This window comes from Salmo salar, chromosome 08, assembly GCF_965601325.2.
Source record: "Salmo salar chromosome 08, fSalSal1, whole genome shotgun sequence".
Lineage (NCBI taxonomy): Eukaryota > Metazoa > Chordata > Actinopteri > Salmoniformes > Salmonidae > Salmo > Salmo salar.
The window spans coordinates 2,244,415-2,260,039 of NC_138298.1; the positions used below are offsets into that span (position 1 = coordinate 2,244,415).

The 15,625-nt window shown below is 42.3% G+C and overlaps 36 non-coding genes across 36 annotated transcripts; all 36 read left to right on the forward strand.

Annotated features, from left to right (window-relative positions):
* Window positions 1-267: 267 nt before the first annotated feature.
* On the forward strand, window positions 268-386 carry LOC145855214 (5S ribosomal RNA). The gene has a single exon (XR_014376101.1). It is a non-coding gene; the product is annotated as a 5S ribosomal RNA (ribosomal RNA).
* Window positions 387-795: 409 nt separating this feature from the next.
* On the forward strand, window positions 796-914 carry LOC145855215 (5S ribosomal RNA). Its single transcript, XR_014376102.1, has one exon. It is a non-coding gene; the product is annotated as a 5S ribosomal RNA (ribosomal RNA).
* Window positions 915-1,053: 139 nt separating this feature from the next.
* On the forward strand, window positions 1,054-1,172 carry LOC145855216 (5S ribosomal RNA). The gene has a single exon (XR_014376103.1). It is a non-coding gene; the product is annotated as a 5S ribosomal RNA (ribosomal RNA).
* A 409-nt stretch (window positions 1,173-1,581) lies between these two features.
* LOC145855217 (5S ribosomal RNA) lies at window positions 1,582-1,700 on the forward strand. The gene has a single exon (XR_014376104.1). It is a non-coding gene; the product is annotated as a 5S ribosomal RNA (ribosomal RNA).
* A 139-nt stretch (window positions 1,701-1,839) lies between these two features.
* LOC145855218 (5S ribosomal RNA) lies at window positions 1,840-1,958 on the forward strand. Its single transcript, XR_014376105.1, has one exon. It is a non-coding gene; the product is annotated as a 5S ribosomal RNA (ribosomal RNA).
* A 409-nt stretch (window positions 1,959-2,367) lies between these two features.
* LOC145855219 (5S ribosomal RNA) lies at window positions 2,368-2,486 on the forward strand. The gene has a single exon (XR_014376106.1). It is a non-coding gene; the product is annotated as a 5S ribosomal RNA (ribosomal RNA).
* A 409-nt stretch (window positions 2,487-2,895) lies between these two features.
* LOC145855220 (5S ribosomal RNA) lies at window positions 2,896-3,014 on the forward strand. Its single transcript, XR_014376107.1, has one exon. It is a non-coding gene; the product is annotated as a 5S ribosomal RNA (ribosomal RNA).
* A 409-nt stretch (window positions 3,015-3,423) lies between these two features.
* Window positions 3,424-3,542, forward strand: LOC145855221 (5S ribosomal RNA). The gene has a single exon (XR_014376108.1). It is a non-coding gene; the product is annotated as a 5S ribosomal RNA (ribosomal RNA).
* A 139-nt stretch (window positions 3,543-3,681) lies between these two features.
* On the forward strand, window positions 3,682-3,800 carry LOC145855223 (5S ribosomal RNA). The gene has a single exon (XR_014376110.1). It is a non-coding gene; the product is annotated as a 5S ribosomal RNA (ribosomal RNA).
* A 409-nt stretch (window positions 3,801-4,209) lies between these two features.
* LOC145855224 (5S ribosomal RNA) lies at window positions 4,210-4,328 on the forward strand. The gene has a single exon (XR_014376111.1). It is a non-coding gene; the product is annotated as a 5S ribosomal RNA (ribosomal RNA).
* A 409-nt stretch (window positions 4,329-4,737) lies between these two features.
* LOC145855225 (5S ribosomal RNA) lies at window positions 4,738-4,856 on the forward strand. Its single transcript, XR_014376112.1, has one exon. It is a non-coding gene; the product is annotated as a 5S ribosomal RNA (ribosomal RNA).
* Window positions 4,857-5,265: 409 nt separating this feature from the next.
* On the forward strand, window positions 5,266-5,384 carry LOC145882871 (5S ribosomal RNA). The gene has a single exon (XR_014394441.1). It is a non-coding gene; the product is annotated as a 5S ribosomal RNA (ribosomal RNA).
* A 139-nt stretch (window positions 5,385-5,523) lies between these two features.
* LOC145855226 (5S ribosomal RNA) lies at window positions 5,524-5,642 on the forward strand. Its single transcript, XR_014376113.1, has one exon. It is a non-coding gene; the product is annotated as a 5S ribosomal RNA (ribosomal RNA).
* A 409-nt stretch (window positions 5,643-6,051) lies between these two features.
* LOC145855227 (5S ribosomal RNA) lies at window positions 6,052-6,170 on the forward strand. The gene has a single exon (XR_014376114.1). It is a non-coding gene; the product is annotated as a 5S ribosomal RNA (ribosomal RNA).
* Window positions 6,171-6,579: 409 nt separating this feature from the next.
* Window positions 6,580-6,698, forward strand: LOC145855228 (5S ribosomal RNA). The gene has a single exon (XR_014376115.1). It is a non-coding gene; the product is annotated as a 5S ribosomal RNA (ribosomal RNA).
* A 139-nt stretch (window positions 6,699-6,837) lies between these two features.
* Window positions 6,838-6,956, forward strand: LOC145855229 (5S ribosomal RNA). The gene has a single exon (XR_014376116.1). It is a non-coding gene; the product is annotated as a 5S ribosomal RNA (ribosomal RNA).
* Window positions 6,957-7,365: 409 nt separating this feature from the next.
* On the forward strand, window positions 7,366-7,484 carry LOC145882872 (5S ribosomal RNA). Its single transcript, XR_014394442.1, has one exon. It is a non-coding gene; the product is annotated as a 5S ribosomal RNA (ribosomal RNA).
* A 139-nt stretch (window positions 7,485-7,623) lies between these two features.
* Window positions 7,624-7,742, forward strand: LOC145855230 (5S ribosomal RNA). Its single transcript, XR_014376117.1, has one exon. It is a non-coding gene; the product is annotated as a 5S ribosomal RNA (ribosomal RNA).
* A 409-nt stretch (window positions 7,743-8,151) lies between these two features.
* LOC145855231 (5S ribosomal RNA) lies at window positions 8,152-8,270 on the forward strand. Its single transcript, XR_014376118.1, has one exon. It is a non-coding gene; the product is annotated as a 5S ribosomal RNA (ribosomal RNA).
* Window positions 8,271-8,679: 409 nt separating this feature from the next.
* LOC145882873 (5S ribosomal RNA) lies at window positions 8,680-8,798 on the forward strand. Its single transcript, XR_014394443.1, has one exon. It is a non-coding gene; the product is annotated as a 5S ribosomal RNA (ribosomal RNA).
* Window positions 8,799-8,937: 139 nt separating this feature from the next.
* LOC145855232 (5S ribosomal RNA) lies at window positions 8,938-9,056 on the forward strand. Its single transcript, XR_014376119.1, has one exon. It is a non-coding gene; the product is annotated as a 5S ribosomal RNA (ribosomal RNA).
* Window positions 9,057-9,465: 409 nt separating this feature from the next.
* Window positions 9,466-9,584, forward strand: LOC145855234 (5S ribosomal RNA). The gene has a single exon (XR_014376121.1). It is a non-coding gene; the product is annotated as a 5S ribosomal RNA (ribosomal RNA).
* Window positions 9,585-9,993: 409 nt separating this feature from the next.
* Window positions 9,994-10,112, forward strand: LOC145887613 (5S ribosomal RNA). Its single transcript, XR_014399204.1, has one exon. It is a non-coding gene; the product is annotated as a 5S ribosomal RNA (ribosomal RNA).
* A 139-nt stretch (window positions 10,113-10,251) lies between these two features.
* On the forward strand, window positions 10,252-10,370 carry LOC145855235 (5S ribosomal RNA). The gene has a single exon (XR_014376122.1). It is a non-coding gene; the product is annotated as a 5S ribosomal RNA (ribosomal RNA).
* A 409-nt stretch (window positions 10,371-10,779) lies between these two features.
* On the forward strand, window positions 10,780-10,898 carry LOC145855236 (5S ribosomal RNA). The gene has a single exon (XR_014376123.1). It is a non-coding gene; the product is annotated as a 5S ribosomal RNA (ribosomal RNA).
* Window positions 10,899-11,037: 139 nt separating this feature from the next.
* Window positions 11,038-11,156, forward strand: LOC145855237 (5S ribosomal RNA). Its single transcript, XR_014376124.1, has one exon. It is a non-coding gene; the product is annotated as a 5S ribosomal RNA (ribosomal RNA).
* A 409-nt stretch (window positions 11,157-11,565) lies between these two features.
* Window positions 11,566-11,684, forward strand: LOC145882874 (5S ribosomal RNA). The gene has a single exon (XR_014394445.1). It is a non-coding gene; the product is annotated as a 5S ribosomal RNA (ribosomal RNA).
* A 139-nt stretch (window positions 11,685-11,823) lies between these two features.
* Window positions 11,824-11,942, forward strand: LOC145855238 (5S ribosomal RNA). The gene has a single exon (XR_014376125.1). It is a non-coding gene; the product is annotated as a 5S ribosomal RNA (ribosomal RNA).
* Window positions 11,943-12,351: 409 nt separating this feature from the next.
* On the forward strand, window positions 12,352-12,470 carry LOC145855239 (5S ribosomal RNA). Its single transcript, XR_014376126.1, has one exon. It is a non-coding gene; the product is annotated as a 5S ribosomal RNA (ribosomal RNA).
* Window positions 12,471-12,879: 409 nt separating this feature from the next.
* Window positions 12,880-12,998, forward strand: LOC145886621 (5S ribosomal RNA). Its single transcript, XR_014398206.1, has one exon. It is a non-coding gene; the product is annotated as a 5S ribosomal RNA (ribosomal RNA).
* A 139-nt stretch (window positions 12,999-13,137) lies between these two features.
* On the forward strand, window positions 13,138-13,256 carry LOC145855240 (5S ribosomal RNA). Its single transcript, XR_014376127.1, has one exon. It is a non-coding gene; the product is annotated as a 5S ribosomal RNA (ribosomal RNA).
* A 409-nt stretch (window positions 13,257-13,665) lies between these two features.
* LOC145855241 (5S ribosomal RNA) lies at window positions 13,666-13,784 on the forward strand. The gene has a single exon (XR_014376128.1). It is a non-coding gene; the product is annotated as a 5S ribosomal RNA (ribosomal RNA).
* A 139-nt stretch (window positions 13,785-13,923) lies between these two features.
* On the forward strand, window positions 13,924-14,042 carry LOC145855242 (5S ribosomal RNA). Its single transcript, XR_014376129.1, has one exon. It is a non-coding gene; the product is annotated as a 5S ribosomal RNA (ribosomal RNA).
* A 409-nt stretch (window positions 14,043-14,451) lies between these two features.
* LOC145882875 (5S ribosomal RNA) lies at window positions 14,452-14,570 on the forward strand. The gene has a single exon (XR_014394446.1). It is a non-coding gene; the product is annotated as a 5S ribosomal RNA (ribosomal RNA).
* Window positions 14,571-14,709: 139 nt separating this feature from the next.
* LOC145850748 (5S ribosomal RNA) lies at window positions 14,710-14,828 on the forward strand. The gene has a single exon (XR_014372596.1). It is a non-coding gene; the product is annotated as a 5S ribosomal RNA (ribosomal RNA).
* A 409-nt stretch (window positions 14,829-15,237) lies between these two features.
* On the forward strand, window positions 15,238-15,356 carry LOC145855243 (5S ribosomal RNA). Its single transcript, XR_014376130.1, has one exon. It is a non-coding gene; the product is annotated as a 5S ribosomal RNA (ribosomal RNA).
* The last annotated feature ends 269 nt before the right edge of the window (window positions 15,357-15,625 follow it).

A 15,625-nucleotide genomic window follows, 5' to 3' on the forward strand; every position in this document is an offset into this window, starting at 1 on the left:
TTGTATTTATAAGACAAACAAGAATATTGTTGCTGAATGCAGCTTGTGTGTGCTTTGTGCTCCTTTGCCCTGTTCAAATGATGAAAGGAAATAAAGTTTGTATTTTATCCAACTACCTGTGCTAAAAAGTGATGGGAACAGTGTTTGTAATTTCTTCTACTTTTTCAGTGACACAAAGTTCAAGCTGCTTATCTAATTGGTGAAAATGCAATGTCTGTTTATCACACTCACTTTGACTATATATGTTGTAGCAAGAGATTGTTTCTCGCTTACGGCCATACCAGCCTGGGTACGCCCGATCTCGTCTGATCTCGGAAGCTAAGCAGGGTCGGGCCTGGTTAGTACTTGGATGGGAGACCGCCTGGGAATACCAGGTGCTGTAAGCATTTTGTCCACGAGGGTGTGCCCCTGCACTATTTCATCAGCAACACTGCCTTGTAGTAAGCATTTAATGATGAATTGACTAAATGCAGCTTCCTGCCTTTTTAATAGGATCAAATTTCCTTGTGTTTTCAATTAGCATCTGCCTTGTATTTATAAGACAAACAAGAATATTGTTGCTGAATGCAGCTTGTGTGTGCTTTGTGCTCCTTTGCCCTGTTCAAATGATGAAAGGAAATAAAGTTTGTATTTTATCCAACTACCTGTGCTAAAAAGTGATGGGAACAGTGTTTGTAATTTCTTCTACTTTTTCAGTGACACAAAGTTCAAGCTGCTTATCTAATTGGTGAAAATGCAATGTCTGTTTATCACACTCACTTTGACTATATATGTTGTAGCAAGAGATTGTTTCTCGCTTACGGCCATACCAGCCTGGGTACGCCCGATCTCGTCTGATCTCGGAAGCTAAGCAGGGTCGGGCCTGGTTAGTACTTGGATGGGAGACCGCCTGGGAATACCAGGTGCTGTAAGCATTTTGTCCACGAGGGTGTGCTCTTGCACTATTTCATCAGCAACACTGCCTTGTATTAAGCATTTAATGATGAATTGACTAAATGTCTGTTTTATCAGACTCACTTTGACTATATATGTTGTAGCAAGAGATTGTTTCTCGCTTACGGCCATACCAGCCTGGGTACGCCCGATCTCGTCTGATCTCGGAAGCTAAGCAGGGTCGGGCCTGGTTAGTACTTGGATGGGAGACCGCCTGGGAATACCAGGTGCTGTAAGCATTTTGTCCACGAGGGTGTGCCCCTGCACTATTTCATCAGCAACACTGCCTTGTAGTAAGCATTTAATGATGAATTGACTAAATGCAGCTTCCTGCCTTTTTAATAGGATCAAATTTCCTTGTGTTTTCAATTAGCATCTGCCTTGTATTTATAAGACAAACAAGAATATTGTTGCTGAATGCAGCTTGTGTGTGCTTTGTGCTCCTTTGCCCTGTTCAAATGATGAAAGGAAATAAAGTTTGTATTTTATCCAACTACCTGTGCTAAAAAGTGATGGGAACAGTGTTTGTAATTTCTTCTACTTTTTCAGTGACACAAAGTTCAAGCTGCTTATCTAATTGGTGAAAATGCAATGTCTGTTTATCACACTCACTTTGACTATATATGTTGTAGCAAGAGATTGTTTCTCGCTTACGGCCATACCAGCCTGGGTACGCCCGATCTCGTCTGATCTCGGAAGCTAAGCAGGGTCGGGCCTGGTTAGTACTTGGATGGGAGACCGCCTGGGAATACCAGGTGCTGTAAGCATTTTGTCCACGAGGGTGTGCTCTTGCACTATTTCATCAGCAACACTGCCTTGTATTAAGCATTTAATGATGAATTGACTAAATGTCTGTTTTATCAGACTCACTTTGACTATATATGTTGTAGCAAGAGATTGTTTCTCGCTTACGGCCATACCAGCCTGGGTACGCCCGATCTCGTCTGATCTCGGAAGCTAAGCAGGGTCGGGCCTGGTTAGTACTTGGATGGGAGACCGCCTGGGAATACCAGGTGCTGTAAGCATTTTGTCCACGAGGGTGTGCCCCTGCACTATTTCATCAGCAACACTGCCTTGTAGTAAGCATTTAATGATGAATTGACTAAATGCAGCTTCCTGCCTTTTTAATAGGATCAAATTTCCTTGTGTTTTCAATTAGCATCTGCCTTGTATTTATAAGACAAACAAGAATATTGTTGCTGAATGCAGCTTGTGTGTGCTTTGTGCTCCTTTGCCCTGTTCAAATGATGAAAGGAAATAAAGTTTGTATTTTATCCAACTACCTGTGCTAAAAAGTGATGGGAACAGTGTTTGTAATTTCTTCTACTTTTTCAGTGACACAAAGTTCAAGCTGCTTATCTAATTGGTGAAAATGCAATGTCTGTTTATCACACTCACTTTGACTATATATGTTGTAGCAAGAGATTGTTTCTCGCTTACGGCCATACCAGCCTGGGTACGCCCGATCTCGTCTGATCTCGGAAGCTAAGCAGGGTCGGGCCTGGTTAGTACTTGGATGGGAGACCGCCTGGGAATACCAGGTGCTGTAAGCATTTTGTCCACGAGGGTGTGCCCCTGCACTATTTCATCAGCAACACTGCCTTGTAGTAAGCATTTAATGATGAATTGACTAAATGCAGCTTCCTGCCTTTTTAATAGGATCAAATTTCCTTGTGTTTTCAATTAGCATCTGCCTTGTATTTATAAGACAAACAAGAATATTGTTGCTGAATGCAGCTTGTGTGTGCTTTGTGCTCCTTTGCCCTGTTCAAATGATGAAAGGAAATAAAGTTTGTATTTTATCCAACTACCTGTGCTAAAAAGTGATGGGAACAGTGTTTGTAATTTCTTCTACTTTTTCAGTGACACAAAGTTCAAGCTGCTTATCTAATTGGTGAAAATGCAATGTCTGTTTATCACACTCACTTTGACTATATATGTTGTAGCAAGAGATTGTTTCTCGCTTACGGCCATACCAGCCTGGGTACGCCCGATCTCGTCTGATCTCGGAAGCTAAGCAGGGTCGGGCCTGGTTAGTACTTGGATGGGAGACCGCCTGGGAATACCAGGTGCTGTAAGCATTTTGTCCACGAGGGTGTGCCCCTGCACTATTTCATCAGCAACACTGCCTTGTAGTAAGCATTTAATGATGAATTGACTAAATGCAGCTTCCTGCCTTTTTAATAGGATCAAATTTCCTTGTGTTTTCAATTAGCATCTGCCTTGTATTTATAAGACAAACAAGAATATTGTTGCTGAATGCAGCTTGTGTGTGCTTTGTGCTCCTTTGCCCTGTTCAAATGATGAAAGGAAATAAAGTTTGTATTTTATCCAACTACCTGTGCTAAAAAGTGATGGGAACAGTGTTTGTAATTTCTTCTACTTTTTCAGTGACACAAAGTTCAAGCTGCTTATCTAATTGGTGAAAATGCAATGTCTGTTTATCACACTCACTTTGACTATATATGTTGTAGCAAGAGATTGTTTCTCGCTTACGGCCATACCAGCCTGGGTACGCCCGATCTCGTCTGATCTCGGAAGCTAAGCAGGGTCGGGCCTGGTTAGTACTTGGATGGGAGACCGCCTGGGAATACCAGGTGCTGTAAGCATTTTGTCCACGAGGGTGTGCTCTTGCACTATTTCATCAGCAACACTGCCTTGTATTAAGCATTTAATGATGAATTGACTAAATGTCTGTTTTATCAGACTCACTTTGACTATATATGTTGTAGCAAGAGATTGTTTCTCGCTTACGGCCATACCAGCCTGGGTACGCCCGATCTCGTCTGATCTCGGAAGCTAAGCAGGGTCGGGCCTGGTTAGTACTTGGATGGGAGACCGCCTGGGAATACCAGGTGCTGTAAGCATTTTGTCCACGAGGGTGTGCCCCTGCACTATTTCATCAGCAACACTGCCTTGTTGTAAGCATTTAATGATGAATTGACTAAATGCAGCTTCCTGCCTTTTTAATAGGATCAAATTTCCTTGTGTTTTCAATTAGCATCTGCCTTGTATTTATAAGACAAACAAGAATATTGTTGCTGAATGCAGCTTGTGTGTGCTTTGTGCTCCTTTGCCCTGTTCAAATGATGAAAGGAAATAAAGTTTGTATTTTATCCAACTACCTGTGCTAAAAAGTGATGGGAACAGTGTTTGTAATTTCTTCTACTTTTTCAGTGACACAAAGTTCAAGCTGCTTATATAATTGGTGAAAATGCAATGTCTGTTTATCACACTCACTTTGACTATATATGTTGTAGCAAGAGATTGTTTCTCGCTTACGGCCATACCAGCCTGGGTACGCCCGATCTCGTCTGATCTCGGAAGCTAAGCAGGGTCGGGCCTGGTTAGTACTTGGATGGGAGACCGCCTGGGAATACCAGGTGCTGTAAGCATTTTGTCCACGAGGGTGTGCCCCTGCACTATTTCATCAGCAACACTGCCTTGTAGTAAGCATTTAATGATGAATTGACTAAATGCAGCTTCCTGCCTTTTTAATAGGATCAAATTTCCTTGTGTTTTCAATTAGCATCTGCCTTGTATTTATAAGACAAACAAGAATATTGTTGCTGAATGCAGCTTGTGTGTGCTTTGTGCTCCTTTGCCCTGTTCAAATGATGAAAGGAAATAAAGTTTGTATTTTATCCAACTACCTGTGCTAAAAAGTGATGGGAACAGTGTTTGTAATTTCTTCTACTTTTTCAGTGACACAAAGTTCAAGCTGCTTATCTAATTGGTGAAAATGCAATGTCTGTTTATCACACTCACTTTGACTATATATGTTGTAGCAAGAGATTGTTTCTCGCTTACGGCCATACCAGCCTGGGTACGCCCGATCTCGTCTGATCTCGGAAGCTAAGCAGGGTCGGGCCTGGTTAGTACTTGGATGGGAGACCGCCTGGGAATACCAGGTGCTGTAAGCATTTTGTCCACGAGGGTGTGCCCCTGCACTATTTCATCAGCAACACTGCCTTGTAGTAAGCATTTAATGATGAATTGACTAAATGCAGCTTCCTGCCTTTTTAATAGGATCAAATTTCCTTGTGTTTTCAATTAGCATCTGCCTTGTATTTATAAGACAAACAAGAATATTGTTGCTGAATGCAGCTTGTGTGTGCTTTGTGCTCCTTTGCCCTGTTCAAATGATGAAAGGAAATAAAGTTTGTATTTTATCCAACTACCTGTGGTAAAAAGTGATGGGAACAGTGTTTGTAATTTCTTCTACTTTTTCAGTGACACAAAGTTCAAGCTGCTTATCTAATTGGTGAAAATGCAATGTCTGTTTATCACACTCACTTTGACTATATATGTTGTAGCAAGAGATTGTTTCTCGCTTACGGCCATACCAGCCTGGGTACGCCTGATCTCGTCTGATCTCGGAAGCTAAGCAGGGTCGGGCCTGGTTAGTACTTGGATGGGAGACCGCCTGGGAATACCAGGTGCTGTAAGCATTTTGTCCACGAGGGTGTGCTCTTGCACTATTTCATCAGCAACACTGCCTTGTATTAAGCATTTAATGATGAATTGACTAAATGTCTGTTTTATCAGACTCACTTTGACTATATATGTTGTAGCAAGAGATTGTTTCTCGCTTACGGCCATACCAGCCTGGGTACGCCCGATCTCGTCTGATCTCGGAAGCTAAGCAGGGTCGGGCCTGGTTAGTACTTGGATGGGAGACCGCCTGGGAATACCAGGTGCTGTAAGCATTTTGTCCACGAGGGTGTGCCCCTGCACTATTTCATCAGCAACACTGCCTTGTAGTAAGCATTTAATGATGAATTGACTAAATGCAGCTTCCTGCCTTTTTAATAGGATCAAATTTCCTTGTGTTTTCAATTAGCATCTGCCTTGTATTTATAAGACAAACAAGAATATTGTTGCTGAATGCAGCTTGTGTGTGCTTTGTGCTCCTTTGCCCTGTTCAAATGATGAAAGGAAATAAAGTTTGTATTTTATCCAACTACCTGTGCTAAAAAGTGATGGGAACAGTGTTTGTAATTTCTTCTACTTTTTCAGTGACACAAAGTTCAAGCTGCTTATCTAATTGGTGAAAATGCAATGTCTGTTTATCACACTCACTTTGACTATATATGTTGTAGCAAGAGATTGTTTCTCGCTTACGGCCATACCAGCCTGGGTACGCCCGATCTCGTCTGATCTCGGAAGCTAAGCAGGGTCGGGCCTGGTTAGTACTTGGATGGGAGACCGCCTGGGAATACCAGGTGCTGTAAGCATTTTGTCCACGAGGGTGTGCCCCTGCACTATTTCATCAGCAACACTGCCTTGTAGTAAGCATTTAATGATGAATTGACTAAATGCAGCTTCCTGCCTTTTTAATAGGATCAAATTTCCTTGTGTTTTCAATTAGCATCTGCCTTGTATTTATAAGACAAACAAGAATATTGTTGCTGAATGCAGCTTGTGTGTGCTTTGTGCTCCTTTGCCCTGTTCAAATGATGAAAGGAAATAAAGTTTGTATTTTATCCAACTACCTGTGCTAAAAAGTGATGGGAACAGTGTTTGTAATTTCTTCTACTTTTTCAGTGACACAAAGTTCAAGCTGCTTATCTAATTGGTGAAAATGCAATGTCTGTTTATCACACTCACTTTGACTATATATGTTGTAGCAAGAGATTGTTTCTCGCTTACGGCCATACCAGCCTGGGTACGCCCGATCTCGTCTGATCTCGGAAGCTAAGCAGGGTCGGGCCTGGTTAGTACTTGGATGGGAGACCGCCTGGGAATACCAGGTGCTGTAAGCATTTTGTCCACGAGGGTGTGCTCTTGCACTATTTCATCAGCAACACTGCCTTGTATTAAGCATTTAATGATGAATTGACTAAATGTCTGTTTTATCAGACTCACTTTGACTATATATGTTGTAGCAAGAGATTGTTTCTCGCTTACGGCCATACCAGCCTGGGTACGCCCGATCTCGTCTGATCTCGGAAGCTAAGCAGGGTCGGGCCTGGTTAGTACTTGGATGGGAGACCGCCTGGGAATACCAGGTGCTGTAAGCATTTTGTCCACGAGGGTGTGCCCCTGCACTATTTCATCAGCAACACTGCCTTGTAGTAAGCATTTAATGATGAATTGACTAAATGCAGCTTCCTGCCTTTTTAATAGGATCAAATTTCCTTGTGTTTTCAATTAGCATCTGCCTTGTATTTATAAGACAAACAAGAATATTGTTGCTGAATGCAGCTTGTGTGTGCTTTGTGCTCCTTTGCCCTGTTCAAATGATGAAAGGAAATAAAGTTTGTATTTTATCCAACTACCTGTGGTAAAAAGTGATGGGAACAGTGTTTGTAATTTCTTCTACTTTTTCAGTGACACAAAGTTCAAGCTGCTTATCTAATTGGTGAAAATGCAATGTCTGTTTATCACACTCACTTTGACTATATATGTTGTAGCAAGAGATTGTTTCTCGCTTACGGCCATACCAGCCTGGGTACGCCTGATCTCGTCTGATCTCGGAAGCTAAGCAGGGTCGGGCCTGGTTAGTACTTGGATGGGAGACCGCCTGGGAATACCAGGTGCTGTAAGCATTTTGTCCACGAGGGTGTGCTCTTGCACTATTTCATCAGCAACACTGCCTTGTATTAAGCATTTAATGATGAATTGACTAAATGTCTGTTTTATCAGACTCACTTTGACTATATATGTTGTAGCAAGAGATTGTTTCTCGCTTACGGCCATACCAGCCTGGGTACGCCCGATCTCGTCTGATCTCGGAAGCTAAGCAGGGTCGGGCCTGGTTAGTACTTGGATGGGAGACCGCCTGGGAATACCAGGTGCTGTAAGCATTTTGTCCACGAGGGTGTGCCCCTGCACTATTTCATCAGCAACACTGCCTTGTAGTAAGCATTTAATGATGAATTGACTAAATGCAGCTTCCTGCCTTTTTAATAGGATCAAATTTCCTTGTGTTTTCAATTAGCATCTGCCTTGTATTTATAAGACAAACAAGAATATTGTTGCTGAATGCAGCTTGTGTGTGCTTTGTGCTCCTTTGCCCTGTTCAAATGATGAAAGGAAATAAAGTTTGTATTTTATCCAACTACCTGTGCTAAAAAGTGATGGGAACAGTGTTTGTAATTTCTTCTACTTTTTCAGTGACACAAAGTTCAAGCTGCTTATCTAATTGGTGAAAATGCAATGTCTGTTTATCACACTCACTTTGACTATATATGTTGTAGCAAGAGATTGTTTCTCGCTTACGGCCATACCAGCCTGGGTACGCCCGATCTCGTCTGATCTCGGAAGCTAAGCAGGGTCGGGCCTGGTTAGTACTTGGATGGGAGACCGCCTGGGAATACCAGGTGCTGTAAGCATTTTGTCCACGAGGGTGTGCCCCTGCACTATTTCATCAGCAACACTGCCTTGTAGTAAGCATTTAATGATGAATTGACTAAATGCAGCTTCCTGCCTTTTTAATAGGATCAAATTTCCTTGTGTTTTCAATTAGCATCTGCCTTGTATTTATAAGACAAACAAGAATATTGTTGCTGAATGCAGCTTGTGTGTGCTTTGTGCTCCTTTGCCCTGTTCAAATGATGAAAGGAAATAAAGTTTGTATTTTATCCAACTACCTGTGCTAAAAAGTGATGGGAACAGTGTTTGTAATTTCTTCTACTTTTTCAGTGACACAAAGTTCAAGCTGCTTATCTAATTGGTGAAAATGCAATGTCTGTTTATCACACTCACTTTGACTATATATGTTGTAGCAAGAGATTGTTTCTCGCTTACGGCCATACCAGCCTGGGTACGCCTGATCTCGTCTGATCTCGGAAGCTAAGCAGGGTCGGGCCTGGTTAGTACTTGGATGGGAGACCGCCTGGGAATACCAGGTGCTGTAAGCATTTTGTCCACGAGGGTGTGCTCTTGCACTATTTCATCAGCAACACTGCCTTGTATTAAGCATTTAATGATGAATTGACTAAATGTCTGTTTTATCAGACTCACTTTGACTATATATGTTGTAGCAAGAGATTGTTTCTCGCTTACGGCCATACCAGCCTGGGTACGCCCGATCTCGTCTGATCTCGGAAGCTAAGCAGGGTCGGGCCTGGTTAGTACTTGGATGGGAGACCGCCTGGGAATACCAGGTGCTGTAAGCATTTTGTCCACGAGGGTGTGCCCCTGCACTATTTCATCAGCAACACTGCCTTGTAGTAAGCATTTAATGATGAATTGACTAAATGCAGCTTCCTGCCTTTTTAATAGGATCAAATTTCCTTGTGTTTTCAATTAGCATCTGCCTTGTATTTATAAGACAAACAAGAATATTGTTGCTGAATGCAGCTTGTGTGTGCTTTGTGCTCCTTTGCCCTGTTCAAATGATGAAAGGAAATAAAGTTTGTATTTTATCCAACTACCTGTGCTAAAAAGTGATGGGAACAGTGTTTGTAATTTCTTCTACTTTTTCAGTGACACAAAGTTCAAGCTGCTTATCTAATTGGTGAAAATGCAATGTCTGTTTATCACACTCACTTTGACTATATATGTTGTAGCAAGAGATTGTTTCTCGCTTACGGCCATACCAGCCTGGGTACGCCCGATCTCGTCTGATCTCGGAAGCTAAGCAGGGTCGGGCCTGGTTAGTACTTGGATGGGAGACCGCCTGGGAATACCAGGTGCTGTAAGCATTTTGTCCACGAGGGTGTGCCCCTGCACTATTTCATCAGCAACACTGCCTTGTAGTAAGCATTTAATGATGAATTGACTAAATGCAGCTTCCTGCCTTTTTAATAGGATCAAATTTCCTTGTGTTTTCAATTAGCATCTGCCTTGTATTTATAAGACAAACAAGAATATTGTTGCTGAATGCAGCTTGTGTGTGCTTTGTGCTCCTTTGCCCTGTTCAAATGATGAAAGGAAATAAAGTTTGTATTTTATCCAACTACCTGTGCTAAAAAGTGATGGGAACAGTGTTTGTAATTTCTTCTACTTTTTCAGTGACACAAAGTTCAAGCTGCTTATCTAATTGGTGAAAATGCAATGTCTGTTTATCACACTCACTTTGACTATATATGTTGTAGCAAGAGATTGTTTCTCGCTTACGGCCATACCAGCCTGGGTACGCCCGATCTCGTCTGATCTCGGAAGCTAAGCAGGGTCGGGCCTGGTTAGTACTTGGATGGGAGACCGTCTGGGAATACCAGGTGCTCTAAGCATTTTGTCCACGAGGGTGTGCTCTTGCACTATTTCATCAGCAACACTGCCTTGTATTAAGCATTTAATGATGAATTGACTAAATGTCTGTTTTATCAGACTCACTTTGACTATATATGTTGTAGCAAGAGATTGTTTCTCGCTTACGGCCATACCAGCCTGGGTACGCCCGATCTCGTCTGATCTCGGAAGCTAAGCAGGGTCGGGCCTGGTTAGTACTTGGATGGGAGACCGCCTGGGAATACCAGGTGCTGTAAGCATTTTCTCCACGAGGGTGTGCCCCTGCACTATTTCATCAGCAACACTGCCTTGTAGTAAGCATTTAATGATGAATTGACTAAATGCAGCTTCCTGCCTTTTTAATAGGATCAAATTTCCTTGTGTTTTCAATTAGCATCTGCCTTGTATTTATAAGACAAACAAGAATATTGTTGCTGAATGCAGCTTGTGTGTGCTTTGTGCTCCTTTGCCCTGTTCAAATGATGAAAGGAAATAAAGTTTGTATTTTATCCAACTACCTGTGCTAAAAAGTGATGGGAACAGTGTTTGTAATTTCTTCTACTTTTTCAGTGACACAAAGTTCAAGCTGCTTATCTAATTGGTGAAAATGCAATGTCTGTTTATCACACTCACTTTGACTATATATGTTGTAGCAAGAGATTGTTTCTCGCTTACGGCCATACCAGCCTGGGTACGCCCGATCTCGTCTGATCTCGGAAGCTAAGCAGGGTCGGGCCTGGTTAGTACTTGGATGGGAGACCGCCTGGGAATACCAGGTGCTGTAAGCATTTTGTCCACGAGGGTGTGCTCTTGCACTATTTCATCAGCAACACTGCCTTGTATTAAGCATTTAATGATGAATTGACTAAATGTCTGTTTTATCAGACTCACTTTGACTATATATGTTGTAGCAAGAGATTGTTTCTCGCTTACGGCCATACCAGCCTGGGTACGCCCGATCTCGTCTGATCTCGGAAGCTAAGCAGGGTCGGGCCTGGTTAGTACTTGGATGGGAGACCGCCTGGGAATACCAGGTGCTGTAAGCATTTTGTCCACGAGGGTGTGCCCCTGCACTATTTCATCAGCAACACTGCCTTGTAGTAAGCATTTAATGATGAATTGACTAAATGCAGCTTCCTGCCTTTTTAATAGGATCAAATTTCCTTGTGTTTTCAATTAGCATCTGCCTTGTATTTATAAGACAAACAAGAATATTGTTGCTGAATGCAGCTTGTGTGTGCTTTGTGCTCCTTTGCCCTGTTCAAATGATGAAAGGAAATAAAGTTTGTATTTTATCCAACTACCTGTGCTAAAAAGTGATGGGAACAGTGTTTGTAATTTCTTCTACTTTTTCAGTGACACAAAGTTCAAGCTGCTTATCTAATTGGTGAAAATGCAATGTCTGTTTATCACACTCACTTTGACTATATATGTTGTAGCAAGAGATTGTTTCTCGCTTACGGCCATACCAGCCTGGGTACGCCTGATCTCGTCTGATCTCGGAAGCTAAGCAGGGTCGGGCCTGGTTAGTACTTGGATGGGAGACCGCCTGGGAATACCAGGTGCTGTAAGCATTTTGTCCACGAGGGTGTGCTCTTGCACTATTTCATCAGCAACACTGCCTTGTATTAAGCATTTAATGATGAATTGACTAAATGTCTGTTTTATCAGACTCACTTTGACTATATATGTTGTAGCAAGAGATTGTTTCTCGCTTACGGCCATACCAGCCTGGGTACGCCCGATCTCGTCTGATCTCGGAAGCTAAGCAGGGTCGGGCCTGGTTAGTACTTGGATGGGAGACCGCCTGGGAATACCAGGTGCTGTAAGCATTTTGTCCACGAGGGTGTGCCCCTGCACTATTTCATCAGCAACACTGCCTTGTAGTAAGCATTTAATGATGAATTGACTAAATGCAGCTTCCTGCCTTTTTAATAGGATCAAATTTCCTTGTGTTTTCAATTAGCATCTGCCTTGTATTTATAAGACAAACAAGAATATTGTTGCTGAATGCAGCTTGTGTGTGCTTTGTGCTCCTTTGCCCTGTTCAAATGATGAAAGGAAATAAAGTTTGTATTTTATCCAACTACCTGTGCTAAAAAGTGATGGGAACAGTGTTTGTAATTTCTTCTACTTTTTCAGTGACACAAAGTTCAAGCTGCTTATCTAATTGGTGAAAATGCAATGTCTGTTTATCACACTCACTTTGACTATATATGTTGTAGCAAGAGATTGTTTCTCGCTTACGGCCATACCAGCCTGGGTACGCCCGATCTCGTCTGATCTCGGAAGCTAAGCAGGGTCGGGCCTGGTTAGTACTTGGATGGGAGACCGCCTGGGAATACCAGGTGCTGTAAGCATTTTGTCCACGAGGGTGTGCCCCTGCACTATTTCATCAGCAACACTGCCTTGTAGTAAGCATTTAATGATGAATTGACTAAATGCAGCTTCCTGCCTTTTTAATAGGATCAAATTTCCTTGTGTTTTCAATTAGCATCTGCCTTGTATTTATAAGACAAACAAGAATATTGTTGCTGAATGCAGCTTGTGTGTGCTTTGTGCTCCTTTGCCCTGTTCAAATGATGAAAGGAAATAAAGTTTGTATTTTATCCAACTACCTGTGCTAAAAAGTGATGGGAACAGTGTTTGTAATTTCTTCTACTTTTTCAGTGACACAAAGTTCAAGCTGCTTATCTAATTGGTGAAAATGCAATGTCTGTTTATCACACTCACTTTGACTATATATGTTGTAGCAAGAGATTGTTTCTCGCTTACGGCCATACCAGCCTGGGTACGCCCGATCTCGTCTGATCTCGGAAGCTAAGCAGGGTCGGGCCTGGTTAGTACTTGGATGGGAGACCGCCTGGGAATACCAGGTGCTCTAAGCATTTTGTCCACGAGGGTGTGCTCTTGCACTATTTCATCAGCAACACTGCCTTGTATTAAGCATTTAATGATGAATTGACTAAATGTCTGTTTTATCAGACTCACTTTGACTATATATGTTGTAGCAAGAGATTGTTTCTCGCTTACGGCCATACCAGCCTGGGTACGCCCGATCTCGTCTGATCTCGGAAGCTAAGCAGGGTCGGGCCTGGTTAGTACTTGGATGGGAGACCGCCTGGGAATACCAGGTGCTGTAAGCATTTTCTCCACGAGGGTGTGCCCCTGCACTATTTCATCAGCAACACTGCCTTGTAGTAAGCATTTAATGATGAATTGACTAAATGCAGCTTCCTGCCTTTTTAATAGGATCAAATTTCCTTGTGTTTTCAATTAGCATCTGCCTTGTATTTATAAGACAAACAAGAATATTGTTGCTGAATGCAGCTTGTGTGTGCTTTGTGCTCCTTTGCCCTGTTCAAATGATGAAAGGAAATAAAGTTTGTATTTTATCCAACTACCTGTGCTAAAAAGTGATGGGAACAGTGTTTGTAATTTCTTCTACTTTTTCAGTGACACAAAGTTCAAGCTGCTTATCTAATTGGTGAAAATGCAATGTCTGTTTATCACACTCACTTTGACTATATATGTTGTAGCAAGAGATTGTTTCTCGCTTACGGCCATACCAGCCTGGGTACGCCCGATCTCGTCTGATCTCGGAAGCTAAGCAGGGTCGGGCCTGGTTAGTACTTGGATGGGAGACCGCCTGGGAATACCAGGTGCTGTAAGCATTTTGTCCACGAGGGTGTGCTCTTGCACTATTTCATCAGCAACACTGCCTTGTATTAAGCATTTAATGATGAATTGACTAAATGTCTGTTTTATCAGACTCACTTTGACTATATATGTTGTAGCAAGAGATTGTTTCTCGCTTACGGCCATACCAGCCTGGGTACGCCCGATCTCGTCTGATCTCGGAAGCTAAGCAGGGTCGGGCCTGGTTAGTACTTGGATGGGAGACCGCCTGGGAATACCAGGTGCTGTAAGCATTTTGTCCACGAGGGTGTGCCCCTGCACTATTTCATCAGCAACACTGCCTTGTAGTAAGCATTTAATGATGAATTGACTAAATGCAGCTTCCTGCCTTTTTAATAGGATCAAATTTCCTTGTGTTTTCAATTAGCATCTGCCTTGTATTTATAAGACAAACAAGAATATTGTTGCTGAATGCAGCTTGTGTGTGCTTTGTGCTCCTTTGCCCTGTTCAAATGATGAAAGGAAATAAAGTTTGTATTTTATCCAACTACCTGTGCTAAAAAGTGATGGGAACAGTGTTTGTAATTTCTTCTACTTTTTCAGTGACACAAAGTTCAAGCTGCTTATCTAATTGGTGAAAATGCAATGTCTGTTTATCACACTCACTTTGACTATATATGTTGTAGCAAGAGATTGTTTCTCGCTTACGGCCATACCAGCCTGGGTACGCCTGATCTCGTCTGATCTCGGAAGCTAAGCAGGGTCGGGCCTGGTTAGTACTTGGATGGGAGACCGCCTGGGAATACCAGGTGCTGTAAGCACTTTGTCCACGAGGGTGTGCTCTTGCACTATTTCATCAGCAACACTGCCTTGTATTAAGCATTTAATGATGAATTGACTAAATGTCTGTTTTATCAGACTCACTTTGACTATATATGTTGTAGCAAGAGATTGTTTCTCGCTTACGGCCATACCAGCCTGGGTACGCCCGATCTCGTCTGATCTCGGAAGCTAAGCAGGGTCGGGCCTGGTTAGTACTTGGATGGGAGACCGCCTGGGAATACCAGGTGCGATAAGCATTTTGTCCACGAGGGTGTGCCCCTGCACTATTTCATCAGCAACACTGCCTTGTAGTAAGCATTTAATGATGAATTGACTAAATGCAGCTTCCTGCCTTTTTAATAGGATCAAATTTCCTTGTGTTTTCAATTAGCATCTGCCTTGTATTTATAAGACAAACAAGAATATTGTTGCTGAATGCAGCTTGTGTGTGCTTTGTGCTCCTTTGCCCTGTTCAAATGATGAAAGGAAATAAAGTTTGTATTTTATCCAACTACCTGTGCTAAAAAGTGATGGGAACAGTGTTTGTAATTTCTTCTACTTTTTCAGTGACACAAAGTTCAAGCTGCTTATCTAATTGGTGAAAATGCAATGTCTGTTTATCACACTCACTTTGACTATATATGTTGTAGCAAGAGATTGTTTCTCGCTTACGGCCATACCAGCCTGGGTACGCCCGATCTCGTCTGATCTCGGAAGCTAAGCAGGGTCGGGCCTGGTTAGTACTTGGATGGGAGACCGCCTGGGAATACCAGGTGCTGTAAGCATTTTGTCCACGAGGGTGTGCCCCTGCACTATTTCATCAGCAACACTGCCTTGTAGTAAGCATTTAATGATGAATTGACTAAATGCAGCTTCCTGCCTTTTTAATAGGATCAAATTTCCTTGTGTTTTCAATTAGCATCTGCCTTGTATTTATAAGACAAACAAGAATATTGTTGCTGAATGCAGCTTGTGTGTGCTTTGTGCTCCTTTGCCCTGTTCAAATGATGAAAGGAAATAAAGTTTGTATTTTATCCAACTACCTGTGCTAAAA